The sequence below is a fragment of the Meles meles genome, unplaced genomic scaffold (assembly GCF_922984935.1).
Source record: "Meles meles unplaced genomic scaffold, mMelMel3.1 paternal haplotype, whole genome shotgun sequence".
Lineage (NCBI taxonomy): Eukaryota > Metazoa > Chordata > Mammalia > Carnivora > Mustelidae > Meles > Meles meles.
In genome coordinates, this window is record NW_025721287.1 from 71814 (window position 1) to 83777 (window position 11964).

The window sequence follows — 11964 nt, forward strand, 5'->3', positions numbered from 1 at the left end:
TTCTCCTCCCCTGAGGGTTGGACGCAGCTCCCAAGAGCCAGGACGCCTTCTGAGGACAGACGGTATTGTTTTTTTTTTTTTGGCTCAGAGACCAAGAGTTGGACCATATGCCAGTATTCCAGAACCTGCCTCTGGGGACAGATGCCTGCAAACCTCAACTAGGGTTCTGTTGTTGTCCTAGGAGCATGTCAGTTTCCATCTTGTGACTCAGGGCCATTGACCTGGGTGTCTGCCTGGAGGTAAGTGTCTGGCCTGTGTCCGAATGAGCAGTTCTTTCCAGAGTGGCCAAGTAAATTGGGTGGGCTCAGGGGCCTTGCAGATGTCTGCCAGTCTGAAGGGTTTGTACTACTGTGACAGGCAGAGTTTCCTTCGTGAGGACAGGAAGAGTCCTTCCCTGTGGCTCCAGATGCACCATAATGGATGGCCTGTGGGCCAGGGCTTTGGGGACAAATGTTTGCAAACCCAAACTCGGGATAAGGTTAGAGGCTACGTGATGGCAGGCCCGCTCTGCAGACTGTGAGGGCAGTGCATCGGGATCAGAAATATGCGATGGGGAGGTGGGAGCACAGGCTTTTCTGTCTGGGTTGTGTTTCTTGGTTGGCCACAGAATAGAGGGGTGGCATCATGGGTCCATGGTTGATTCTTCTTCTGTGGGCAGTTTGCATGGCTCCCAATGTTTTGGTGTCTCTTTCTGGATGAAGGGAAGAGAGCTGTTTTCGTCTCAGGGGTCCCGCCATAGCAGGGATTCCAGAGTCGGCTTCTGGGTCTGGGCACCTGGAGACCCCGACCAAGGGTTAGATTTTGGGCCTAGGGTTATGGAAGGCATGATATTCGGCCTCCTGGTCCAGCTAGCCTGGGGACCTGTTGGAACGCAGGCTCAGGCTGATGGTCACAATGTCTTGTTATGCGCACGGTCCCCCATATGGAAAGACATGGTCGCAGAGCTCACCACATAGATATCTGGAAAGCCCAACTCAGCTTATCCTTTCAGCCAGGAACAAGGGAGTTTCGATCTGGTGGCTCTGGGGTAAGTGCCCAGGGGGCTGACTTGAAAGAGAGCCTCATGCTGATGGGTCACAATGCTGGCTTTTGTAAAGGGAGACCTTAGAATGTGTTAAGTTTTGTGGCTCAGAGACCAAGCGTTGGACCATATGTAGGTATTCCAGAACCCGCCTCTGGGGACAGTTGCATGCAAATCTCAGCTAGGGATCCGTTGGGGTCCTAGGTGCATGTCAGTTTAAATCTTCTGACTCAGGTCCATTGACTTGGGTGTCTGCCTGGAGGTAGGTGTCTGGTATGTGTCAGACTGCGCATTTCTGTCCAGAGCAAACAATGAAATTGGGGGGCCTCACGGGCCTTGCAGGTGTCTCCTAATCTGGAGGGTTTGTGCAACTGTGACAGGCAGAGTTTCCTTTGGGAGGGTAGCCAGAGTCCTGGGCTGTGGCTCCAGAGGCCCCATCCTGGAGGGCCTGTTGGCCAGGGCTTTGGGGAAAAAAGTCGGCAAAGACAAACTCGGGTTAGGGTGAGGGGCCCTGAGGTAATGGCAGACCTGATCTGTAGACCGTGAGGGCAATGCCTCAGGATCTGAAATTGATCGACCAGGCCATGCAGCTGTCTCCCATTCTGAGGAATTGACCCCCATCCCCACAGCAAGCTTTTCCAGCTGTGAGGAAGGAGGAGTGGTATTTGCGCTTGAGGTTCCCCCATAGGCCGGGTTTGGAGCTATGGTCTGGGCACAGATGCCTGAACACCCAGGTTATGTAGAGATGACAGCCATGGGCCATGGCCAGTCCCACCTGCAAGAGATGGTGCCCGCTACCTCTGTCCTGACTGGAGGTCGGGATCAGGCTGTGTTGGATAGAGCATTAGGCTACAGTGCAGCCTGGATATTGGGGTTCCATCTTGGGCCATGTAGCTTGATCCAAACATGGGGATTCAGGGCAGACCAATAGGGCCCTTCTTTCTTGAGGTCAAGCAGAAGGCTGCCTTGTGGATCCAGAGTTCCCAGTCTGGAGGGCTTGGGGGCCAGGGGAGTGAGGACGGAAATCTGAACACACAAGCGCTGGCTCAGTTCAGTGCAAACCACATGGAAGTTACAATGTGCAGCGTTTGAGTCGATATCTTCAGCACCTGAGTCAGGGCAAGTGTCGGATGTTCGCTCATGATGGAGTTTGTGTCCATTATGTCCGATGAATGGAGGGGTGGCCTCATGAGGCCATGGAGGTTTTCCCAGGCTGGGGTTTGTGAGCTGTTCCATACAGCAAGCTTTCCTTCTGCGGCACAGGGGAGTCCATTTTGATGTCACCAGAGTTCTCCATATGGAAAGACATGTTAGCAGAGCTCACTGTATAGATGTCTGGAAAGCACAGCTCAGCTTATCCTTTCAGCCCAAGAACAAATTAGTTTTGATCTGGTGTCTCTGGGGCAAGTGCCCAGGGGGCTGAGTTGACAGGTATCCTCATGCAGATGGGTCACAATGCTAGCTTGTCCAGGGAGACCTTAGATGTGGTGGCGGCTCAGCCTTGCAGGTGTCTCCCAATCTGGAGGGTTTGTGCAACTGTGACGGGCAGAGTTTTCATTGGGAGGGCACGCAGAGTCCTGCGCTGTGGCTCCAGAGGCCCCATCTTGGAGGTCCTGATGGCTAGGGCATTGAGTACAAAATTCTGCAAATTCAAACTCAGGTTAGGTGGACGGGCGAGGTGATGGAAGGTCAGATCTGCAGACCATGAGGTCAGAGCCCCGGGATCTGAAATTAGGACGACAGGGAGGTGGGAGCACACAGGCTTTTCTGTCTGGGTTGTTGTCTTGGCTGGCCATGGAATGGAGGTGTGGATTCATGGGTCCATGTGAGATTCTGCCTCTGTGGGGATTTTACAGGGCTCACAAGGTTTTGGTGTCTTTTTAGATGAATGGAAGAGAGCTGTTTTCTGCCTCAGGGGACCCGCCATAGCAGGGATTCCAGAGCCTGCTTCTGGGTCTGGGCGCCTGTAGAACCCGACCGAGGATGAGGATTTGGTTCTAGGGGCATTGCAAGACGGTAATGGGGTGTCCTGGTCCAGATAGCGAGACAGCTTGTTGAAACTAGGCTCAGGCTTATGGTGACAATGCCTGTTTGTGCCCAGGGCAGACCTCCTGCGTGGGCAAGGTCTCATGGGCCATGCAGATGACGCCCACTCTGGGGGTTTGACCCCCATACCCATAGCAAGCTTTTCCTTCGATGGCGAAGGAGCAGTGCTCTTTTGTGCTTGAGGTGCCCCCTTTGTCAGTTATTTGAGATATGGTCTGGACACAGTTGAAAGAACACCCAGGTTAGGTAGAGATGACAGCCTCGGACCATGGCCAGTCCCACCTGCAAGTGATTTCACCTGCTACCTGGGGGGCTGACTGGAGGTCGGTGCTAAGGCTGTGTCACACAGAGGATTAGTGCACAGTGCGGCCTGGATATTGAGGTTCTGTCTAGGGCCCTGCAGGTTGATCCTCACATGGGGATACTGGGCAGACCCATAGGAGCCTTCTTCTTTCTCGAGAGTGGGGAGAAAGCTGCGATGTGGCTGGTTCCCAATCTGGAGTGCTTGCAGGACAGATGGGTGTGGACGGAAGTCTGAGCGCACAAGCTATGGTTCAGTTCAGTGCCGAGCTCATGGCAGTTCCAATGTATAGCATCTGTCACGAGATCTCCAGCACTTGGGTCAGGCGAGAGTTGGATGGTCGCTCAAGCTGGATTTGTGTCCATGATGCCCGATGAATGGAGGAGTGAACTCATGAGGCCATGGAGGTTTTCCCAGGCTGGGAATTGTGAGCTTCTCCAAACAGCAACTTTCCTTCTGTGGGACAGGGGGAGACTGTTTTGATGGCGCCAGGGTCCCCCGTATGGAAAGACATGGTAGCAGAGCTCACCGCATAGATGTCTGGAAAGCCCAGCTCAGCTTATACTTTTAGCCCTGGAACAAGGCAGTTTCGATCTGTTGTCTCGGGGGCAAGTGCCCAGGGGCCTGAATTGACAGGGAGCCTCATGCTGATGGGACACAGTGCTGTCTTGTGTCCAAGAATACCTTAGAATGTGCTCTGTTTTTGGTCAGGGACCAAGCTTTGGACCATATGTAGGTATTCCAGAACCTGTCTTTGGGGGCAGATGCCTGCAAACCTCAGCTAGGGTCCGGTTGTGGTCCTAGAGGCATGTCAGTTTCCATCTTCTGACTCAGGGCCATTGAGCTGGGTGTCTGTCTGCCTGGATGTAGGTGTCTTGCATGTGTTAGACTGCTCATTTCTATCCAGAGCAGCCACTGAAATAGGGTGGGCTCAGGGGTCTTGAGGGTGTCTCCCAAGCTGGAGGGTTTGTGTAACTGTAAGTGGCAGTGTTTCCTTCGTGAGGGAAGGCAGAGTCCTATGATGTGACTCCAGAGGCCCCATCCTGGAGGGCCTGACGGCCAGGGATTTGGGGTAAAAAGTCTACAAACACCAACTCGATTTAGGGTGAGGGGCGAGGTGATGGCTGGCCCAATCTTCAGACTTTGATGGCAGTGCCTCCATATCTGAAATTAGGGCAACGTGGAGGCGGGAGTGCAGGTTTTCTGTCTGGGTTGTTTGTCCGGGTTGGCCATGGAATGGAGGGCTGGCCTCATGGGTCCATGGGAGATTATGCCTCTGTGGGGATTTTGCATGGCTCCCAAGGTTTTGATGTCTTTCTGGATGAAGGGACGAGAGCTGTTTTCTGTCTCAGGGTTCCTGCCATAGCAGGGATTGCAGAGATGTCTTCTGTGTCCGGGCACCTGGAGAACCCGATGAAGGGTGCGATTTTGGGCCCACGGGCATGGCAGGCATGATATGCGGGCTCCTGCTCCAGCTATAGAGGGGGCTTGTTTGAAAGCCGGCTCAGGCTGATGGTCACAATACCTGGTTATGTCCAAGGCGGAGCTCCTGGGTAGGCGTGGTCACAAGGGCCATGCTGCTGGCTCCCACTCTGAGGATTTGACCCCCTTCCCCACAGTTAGCTTTTCTGGCCATGGGAAAGAGGAGTGCTATATTGTGTTTGAGGTTCCCCATAGACTGGGATTTGAGCTATGGTTGGGTCACAGATGCCTGAACGCTCAGTTTGGGTAGACATGACAGCATCTGGACATGGCCGTTCCCACCTGCAGGAGATGGCACCCACTACCTGGGGGGCTGACTGGAGGTCGGAGCTCAAGCTGTGTCAGAGAGAGCATTTGTGCACAGTGCATCCTGGATATTTGTGTTCCGTGTAGGGCCGTGCAAGTTGATCTTCACATGGGGATTCTGGGCAGACCCATAGGGCCCTTCTTCTTTCAGGAGGGCAGGCAGAACGCTGCGTTGTGGCTCCAGAATTTCCAGTTTGGAGGGCTTGCAGCCCAAGAGGTTGAGGACGGAAGTCTGAACACCCAAGCACCAGTTCACTACAGTGCTGAGCACATGGCAGTTCCAATGTGCAGTGTCTGACTCGAGATCTCTAGCACCTGAGTCGGGGTGAATGTCAGATGGTCGCTCACACTGAAGGTTGTGTCCATGATGCCCAATGAAGTGAGGGGTGGACTCATGAGGCCATGGAGGTTTTCCCAGGCTGGGGCTTGTGAACTGCTCTGAACAGCAACCTTTCCTTCTCCGGGATAGGAGGAGTCCGTTCTGATGGCTCCTGACTCCCTGATATGGAAAGACTTGGTAGCAGAGCTCAACACATAGATGCCTGGGAAGCCCAGCTCAGCTTAACATTGCATCCCAGGAACAAGGCAATTTCGATCTGGTGGCTCTGGCGCGATGAACCCTGGGGCCTGAGTTGATAGGGTGCCTCATGCTGATGGGTCACCATGCTGGCTTGTGTCCAGTGAGTCCTTAGAATGTGTCAGAGACTCAGGTGTCATACAGGATCCCCCCCCCCCCGAGGGTTGGACCCAGCTCCCAAGAGCCATGTTGCCTTCTGGGGACAGGAGGTATTCTGTTATGTGGACCGGGACCAACCGTTGGAATATACGAAGTATTTCAGAACTTGCCTCTGGGGACAGATGCCTCCAAACCTAAGCTAGGGTTCCGTTGAAGTCCTAAGAGCATGTAAGTTTCCACCTTCGGACCCTGGGTCATTGACCAGGGTGTCTGCCTGGTGGTAGGTTTCTGGCATGTGTCAGAATCCCCCTTTTTTCAGAGCAGCCTACAGAATTGGGGTGGGCTCAGGGGCCTTGCAGTTGTCTCCCAATCTGGAGGGTTTGTGCAACTGTGACGAGTACAATATCCTTCAGGGGGCAGGAGAGTCCTGTGCTGTTGCTCAAGAGGCCCCATCCTGGAGGGCCTGTGGCCAGGGCTTTGGTGACAAAAGTCTGCAAACGCAAACTCGGTTTAGGATGAGGGGCGGGGTGATGGCAGGCCTGATCTGCAGACCGTGAGGGCAGTTCCTCGAAATCTATAATTAGTTCGACAGGGAGGCGTGAGCGCAGGCTCTTCTGTATGGGCTGTGTGTCTCAGTTGGCCACGGAATGGAGTGATGGCCTCATGGTCCATGGGAGATTCTGAGATTGTGGGGATTTTGTATGGCTCCCAAGGTTTTGGTGTGTATTTGGATGAAGGGAAGAGAGCTGTTTTCCGTCTCAGGGGTGCCGCCATAGCAGGGATTCCAGAATCGGCTTCTTTGTCCAGGTGCCTGGAGAACCCAACCGAGGGTGAAAATTTGGGCCTATGGGCATGGCAGGCCCAAAATGCAGGATCCTGGTACAGGTAGCAAGGGGGCTTGTTTGAAAGCAGTCTCAGGATGATGGTCACAATGCCTGTTTGTGCCCAGAGTGGACCTCCTGGGTGGGCCTGTGTTCTCACGGACCATGAAGCTGGCTCCCACTCTGAGGGTGTGACCCCCAAATGCAGAGCAAGCTTGTCCATCCGTGGGGAAGGAAGAGTGCTCCTTTGTGCTTGAGGTTCTCCCATAGGCTGGGATTTGAGATATGGTCTGGGCACAGATGCCTGAACACCCAGGTTGGGTAGACATGAAAGCCTAGGGCCATGACTGGTCCCAATTGCAGGAGATGGCACCCACTACCTGGGGGGCTGACTAGAAGTTGGGGCTCAGGCTGTGTCACACAGAACATTAGTGCACAGTCGGCCTGGTCATTGGGGTTCCGTCTAGAGACATGCAGGTTGATTCTCACATGGGGATTCTGGGCAGACCCATAGGACCCTTCTTCTTTTTGGTGGGCAGTGAGAAGGCAGCGTTGTGTCTCTAGAATTTCCATCTGGAGGCCTTGTTGGCCAGGAGGATGAGGACGGAAGTCTGCCACACAAGCGCCATTTCTGTTCAGTGCAGAGCACATGGTAGTTCCAATGGGCAGCATCTGAATCGAGATCTCCAGCACCTTAGTCAGGGTGAGTGTCAGATGGTCACGCTGGAGTTTGTTTGCATGATGCTAGATGAATGGAAGGGTGGCCTCATGAGGCCATGGAGGTTTTCCCAGGCTGGGGCTTGTGAGCTGCTCTGAACAGCAAGCTTTTCTTCTGCGGAACATGGGGTGTCTGTTTTGATGGCTCCCTGGTCCCCCCTATGGAGACACATGGTAGCAGAGCTCACCACATAGATGTCCGGAAAGCCCAGCTCAGCATTTCCTCTCAGCCCAGGAGCAAGGCAGTTTCAATCTGATGGCTCTTGAGCAAGTGCCCAGGGGACTGAGTTGACAGGGAGCCTCATGCTGATGGGACATCATGTGGGCTTGTGTACTGGGAGACCTTAGAATGAGGTGAGTGCTCAGGCGACATGCAGGATTCTCCTCCCCTGATGGTTGGACGCAGCTCCCAAGAGCCAGGTTGCCTTCTGGGGACAGGAGGTGTTCGGTTTTTGGACCAGGGACCTAGCATTGGAAAATATGTAGGTACTAATGTAGGTGCCTGGTTAGGCAGAGGAACTTACTTGTAAACTCCGGATATTGGGGCGGGCCTGGCCAGATTGCCTTATCCAATCAGTGGGGCGTGCATGTATTAAATGTGAGTTGAAATCTCATTGGCCACCTGTGTGTGGTCTGGGCTCAACCACCTCTATAAAGGTTAGTCTGTAAGGCTAAGGGGTGGGAGGAATAAGTAGGAGGAGTTAGAATATCAGTTGGAGAATTAGGAGGAGTTAGAATAGACTTTATAGAAGTAGGAGAAGTTAGAATAGCCATTAGAGAAGTAGAAGGAGTTAGAATAGCCTTTAGAGTAGTAGAAGGAGTTAGAATAGCCATTGGGAGCTGTTAGGATAGTTGTAGGAGTGGTAGCTTTGGGGTCGTCGGGAGGGTCAGAGCTTCAGGATCATTGGGAGCATTAGGAGCAGAATTGCTGGAAGCGGAACCGCCACGAGCAGCCTCACCTTCCCGAGCAACAGCGCCACCCGCGACCAGCCTCGACACCACCTGCCTCGCTGCACAGAGCTGGGGCCTCGCCAGAGTGGCATCATTCCAGTGAGCGGCCTCATTGGTGTGCGTCCTCATCGGAGTGTGGCCTGGTCCGGAGCGACCTCTTCATCATCAGTTGGGGCGTTCATCCAGCATGTATCCTCTTCCAGAGCAGCCTTGTTTGGAGAGCGGCCTTGTCGGAGTGGCGTCATGGGGAGCAGAGTCTGTGTCATCAGGGTTGTCGTCCTCGTCATCCACGCCTCTTTGTCATCGAGAGCAGTGTCCTCATCTTTTTCACTTCTACATAAGTAATGGCCCCGACCGGTCAGGTTGATTTTCGTTGTTTGGCGTGAAACAAAGCTTTGCTTGATTTTTGCTTTGTATCAATCTTCTTCCTTTGATCACGGACCCTAACATTTGGGCCTCGCCCGGGAACAAACAATGAGAACTGAGCCAGCATCATAATTTATGGGGAAAGCCTCCGGAGGTGTTGGGATCTTGTTCATCTGTCTGGTTGGAGCTACAGGCTATGGTCTACCAGGAAGAAGCTGGAAGCAGCTATGTTCCGCAGGCCTGGAATGGATGCAGGGATGCCCCATTCCTCTGTTGGTAAATCGACATGGGGTTAAAGTCCCCCTTGGCTGTCGGCAGGATTCAAGTCCCCCTAGATGGTCAGGGGGTTTGAGTCCCTCTAGATGGTCACCAGCGGGTTGGAGACCCCCTATGCCGTCAGCAGGGGGTTTGAGTCCCCCTAGGCAGACAGGGGGTTTGGGTCCCCATAGGTGGTCATCGGGGGTTCAAATCCCCCGAGGTGGTTATTGGGGCTACGAGTACCCCAAGGCGGTCATGGGGTTTGATTCCCCTTAGAAAATCCCCACCAGTGGCAGGACCGCTAGGCCTGCAGTTGTCTTTTCTTGTCTTTTTTTTGTCTGCTGTGTTGTTTGTTGTGTTTGGGGGATGGGACAGGCAGAGAGTAAGGGGACTCTGACTTTAATCTCTCTGTTCCTCATAATAGATGTGGGGCTTCTTCCTCACTCATTTCCTGTGTTAAGGGCAATAACTAGAGCCAACAGAGTTTATTCTAACTTGGGTCACAGACTTGAAAGAATATTCCCAAGCAGCTTCCAAAACTCCCTTTGTTTCGAGGAATTCCTTGCCTTCTCTGGTCCCATGTAGACTGCCTAGCCCCTCCCCCTTGCTGGTGGGAAAGCATGGCATCTGAAGTAGAATGGGCCCAGGTGGAACATGAAATCTGTTAGCAAAGAGATGACTGAACTGATGGTTAATTGTCTGTCTCAGGGTTTTAATGGTAATTGTTAAAGCAGCTTTGAGATTTCTTGGTAACCTGAAGCTTTGAAGTTTTACTTGGATGACAAAAAACTGAACAATTCAGAAGAACAGTTAAAGTATTTACAGAAATTGGTTAAATTGGATTAGGAAGGGGACTGGGCTAAAACTGAAGGAGGAAAGATAATTCTTCCTCAAAGACTAGTCAAAAAGTTAGTAGATCAGATACATCAGGGTACTCATTTGGAGATAGGCAAACTCAAGGAGCTTATAGGCAAGTAATTCCAGGTTTCTAAATTAGGGCGTATGGTTCAGGATGTAGTTGATAGATGTGCTCACTGCCAGGCAGTTAATGTGGGAAGAGCTAAAATGGAAAGAGGGAAGAGGCAAAGAGGTAAGGAACCAGGAATTTGTTGGGAAATAGATTTTACAGAAATGAAACCTGGAAAATATGGGCACAAGTACATGTTAGTTTTTGTAGATATGTTTTCAGACTGGGTAGAGGCTTTTCCCACCAAACATGAGACGGTAGGAGTGGTAGCCAAAAAGCTACTAGAAGAAATAATTCCTAGGTTTGGGCTGCCTCTTGTGAACAGGTCAGACAATGGCCCTGCATTTTCAATTTCAATGTCACAGGCATTGGCCAAGGACATGAGCACTAACTGGAAACTACATTGTGCCTACCGGCCCCAGAGTTCCCTGCAAGTAGAGAGAATGACCCAGACTCTTAAAGAGACCTTAACAAAACTAATTCTGGAGACTGGCGGTGGATGGGTGGATCTCCTTCCTGTCACCCTCCTCAGAGCACGAAGTACACCCTATTTAAGAAAGGTGACCCCATTGGAATTAATGTTTGGAGACTCCCCCCTTCCTTGACTACAAGACGTTGCCCTAGCAGAAATGACTGACCAATCTGTACTCCAGTCACTGCAGGTATTACAGTCTGTCTTAAATAAAACCCACTCAGGGATCCGGACTGCCCATATTGGGATGGAGACGGAGGTGGAACCACATCCTTACCAACCTGTGGACATGGTTTGGATACATTGCTACCAAAGGGGAAACTTGTAGCCTCGCTGGAAGGGACCATTTAATGTAAAAGTAGAGAACATTAGGGCCTGGATTCATGCAGGTGACGTCAAACAAGCCAAGCATGAGGACGCCCCGCAGAGATGGAAGCTTCAGTTGACAGAACCCGCTGACCATAGACTAAAGCTAAAACTAAAAAAACTGTGAGTTTATTGTTGCTCCTCTTTTTACCTGTTCATGTAAAGTATAGGTGGGAAATTAGATGAACGGAATCAGGAAAAAAATGGAAAAGGTTATACAAAACGTTGTTTGCTTAACTCAGCTGACTGTGCACTACTGTTACTTTTTGGCCCCTGTATTATAAACTCTCTAATGTCATTTGTACCAAAGAAAACTGGAGCGATAAAAAATTTAGTCTTACATGCTCAATATAACCCCCCTACAATACAGGAACACAGAACTTGCTGAAAAGTCAAGGATTTGACTAATTTCCAAAGAAAAGTGGGGAATGTAGGGGCTTGGTTAGCCAGAGGAACTTACTTGTAAACCCCGGATATAGGGGCGGGCAAGGCCAGATAGCTGTATCCAATCAATGGGGTGTGCATATATTAACTGTAGTGAGTTGAAATCTCATTGGCTACCTGTGTGTGGGCCAGGCTCCACCACCTCTCTAAAGGTTAGTCTGTGAGCCTGGGGTTGGCGAGAAGTAAGAGGAGTTAGAATAGCCATTATAGAAGTAGGAGAAGTTAGAATAATGGTTAGAGAATTAGGAGGAGTTAGAATAGCCTTTAGAGAAGTAGCAAGAGTTAGAATAGCCGCTAGAGTAGTAGGAGAAGTTAGAGTAGCCATTAGAGTAGCCATTGAGAGCCGTTAGGGTAGTCGTAGGATTGATAGTGTCGGGTCGGCAGGAGCTTCAGAGCTTCAGAGCTTCAGGATCATTGGGAGCATCGGGAGCGGCATTGCTGGGAGCTGCCCCACCCCGAGCAGCAGCGCCACCAGGAGCAGCCTCGCCTCCCTGAGCAGCAGGGCAGGCCGCGACCCTAATCACCGTGGCCCTGCCAAGACTAGCCTTGCTTCCCCGAGGCACAGCCTCGCCAGAGCGGTGTCATTCCAGGAAGCCACTTCATCAGCATGCGGCCTCGTCGGAGAGTGGCCTGGTCTGGAGCGGCCTTTATCTTCAGGTACGGACATTGTCCAGCATGTAGCCTCATCTAGAGCGGCCTCTTCTGGGGTGAAGCCTCATCTGGAGTGGACCCGTCCAGAGCAGCCTCGTCCACAGCGGCCTCGTCTGGGT

At 52.1% G+C, this 11964-nt stretch overlaps 1 long non-coding RNA gene across 1 annotated transcript; it reads left to right on the forward strand.

Moving 5' to 3' along the window:
* Positions 1–8006: 8006 nt before the first annotated feature.
* LOC123936299 lies at positions 8007–11571 on the forward strand. The gene is made up of 3 exons (XR_006817215.1): positions 8007–8048; positions 9088–9093; positions 11463–11571. It is a non-coding gene; the product is annotated as an uncharacterized LOC123936299 (long non-coding RNA).
* Positions 11572–11964: the final 393 nt, after the last annotated feature.